Below are 2,212 nucleotides of genomic sequence, written 5' to 3'. Positions count from 1 at the left end.
CTGCACAGGTAAATCAAACCGTACGCCTTAAGCATATACAGTGGTGTATGTCAATTATCTCTCAATAAAACTGGAGGGGAGAAAAGAAACATTTTGTCTTGCTAGAGAGCGAGGTCAACTGAAAACCACTTGTTCATCTAAAATATCCCTCTTAAAATAAAGGGGAAAAACAGAGAGGGAGACTGAAAAACCAAACATGATTAAAGCAATTATTTTAGTGATTGATTCCTGATTAGAAGAAGGACAGTTAGAGGGACGGGACAGGGGTGGAAGAGACCGGATGCAGACCTCCGACGTTCCTTTGCACAAGCTCAGAGATCCTCAGGAGATACTGGTTGACTGTGGAAAGGGCTGGATCAGCGGCTACTGGGAGCTGCACACTGGAACCAGTTAGAAAATCCAGAAGATCGTCTGGTAACTTTGAACAGTGAGTAGCAGAAGAAAACCTCAGGAAAGTCTTCTGATATCAAAATGTAAGTCATCTGTGGGTAAAGACAGGTCAAAATTGAAGTAAGCTGGAGTGCCGCTGAAAAACAAAAAGGAACTCAGATAACTGATAACAAGACTGGTGAGAAAAGTGCATATGCTATGCTAAGTGTGACATTTCTTTAAATATTGTCCCCACTGATAATTTCACTGAGAGTTAACGTCATCTTAGCTGATTTACATTCACTGGTGATTTCTATGTGCCAGGGCTCTTCCAAGGGCTTTCCCAATGGTTAGCTTCTTGAAATTTTGCAACCCTCCTTTTTCAAGAGGAGACTGAGGTTTGGAAAGTCACACGATCCACCTGAGATGGTCCAGCTAAGAAATTACAGGATTAGGGTTAGAACTTCTAGATCTCATTCGTGTCCAGGGTTATCATCCCTTTTGCTAGACTGTGCTGCTCACATGTCTCTGTTAAGTGTGAAAATACATGTTTAGTCAATCCCCAAAACTCTTATTTTCCCCAAAATGTCTCATAGGAATAAGTTAAGCTGCAAGGGCAAGAACTGTATCGTGCTATTCAAATGGTAAAAGGTTTGCTTCCCTGAGCTGCGTCACCACCCTGTGTGACATTCACCTACACTGTAAGGTTTGCCTTATTGATCCCCACTAGATGAAAATAACTGATTTCACAGAACTTTGGAAACAATCCCCAAACTCCAAATTTTACCAACAATGGAATAAAGCAACTGAACTAACAATTGGAAAGACAAATGACTTCGCTTGCTTATTGGCTGTGAGATGTGGGGTATGTTTAAACTCTAGACTGGTCCTGTCCAATACGATAGCCACTGGCCACAGGTAGCTATTTAAATTTAAATTTTAATCAATTAAAATTAAGTGCAATTACGCATTCAGTTCGTCAGTTGCATTAGCCACGTTTCAAGCGCTCAAAAGCCACGTGTAACTAGTGGCTACTGTATTGCGTAGTGCAGAAAGTTCTCTTGGACAGCACTGCTCTAAACCTGCAATCCAAAACCTCCAAAGTCTTCTGAAGCTGTTTCCTGTCTGGTAATGGGTCTAAATTCTAATGATAAGTATCACAGCACTGTCGGAGGACAGCATGTAAAAGTGCTTTGCAAATTATAAAGTGTTATATAATTTCTTTTAATTATTGCAGTGTTGTAAAATCATAGTCTTGGATGTACTAATACTTTGGCCCTTGGATCTTCTAATCATGTTAACTCTTTTTCAGAAGATGAACTATAGATCTTGACGCTGACATTTATACTTTGTTCTTTAAGACTGAAGTACATTCCAAGTTCTGCACCACTGATAATTTCTCTTAATGAGGATGGTACCATTTATATGTATGTATGTGTGTGTGTGTATATACATGTAATACTATGTAATATATATAATTATATAATATATGCGATTATATAATATATATAATATGAAAATCACCACTTTCCTATAAGGACCATATCTATCAGAAATTAGTAGAAAAATGTTCCAGTCCATATGAGCTGATAAGAGTCCTAATTTTTGCCCAGTTAGAAAGTGATTACTGTGGGTTCCAGAGAAGGTGAATGAGTAACAGCCCTGGGTGCTTCAGTGACTGTCAAGTTCATTAATGCTCAGCAGCCTTAGTGACTGATACACGTCTAACTCAGACTCCAAGACAGAATGTGACTTCTAGGTACTGACTGCTTTTCCTGGGCCCTGATTGGTTTCTTTTAGGGAACTACAAATCTCCTGGTGCTTGAAGCTTTTAGGCAGCACG

This window comes from Stenella coeruleoalba, assembly GCF_951394435.1.
Source record: "Stenella coeruleoalba genome assembly, chromosome: 12".
NCBI lineage: Eukaryota > Metazoa > Chordata > Mammalia > Artiodactyla > Delphinidae > Stenella > Stenella coeruleoalba.
The sequence above is the reverse complement of the archived record's forward strand: the minus strand, read 5'-3'. Positions refer to the sequence as shown.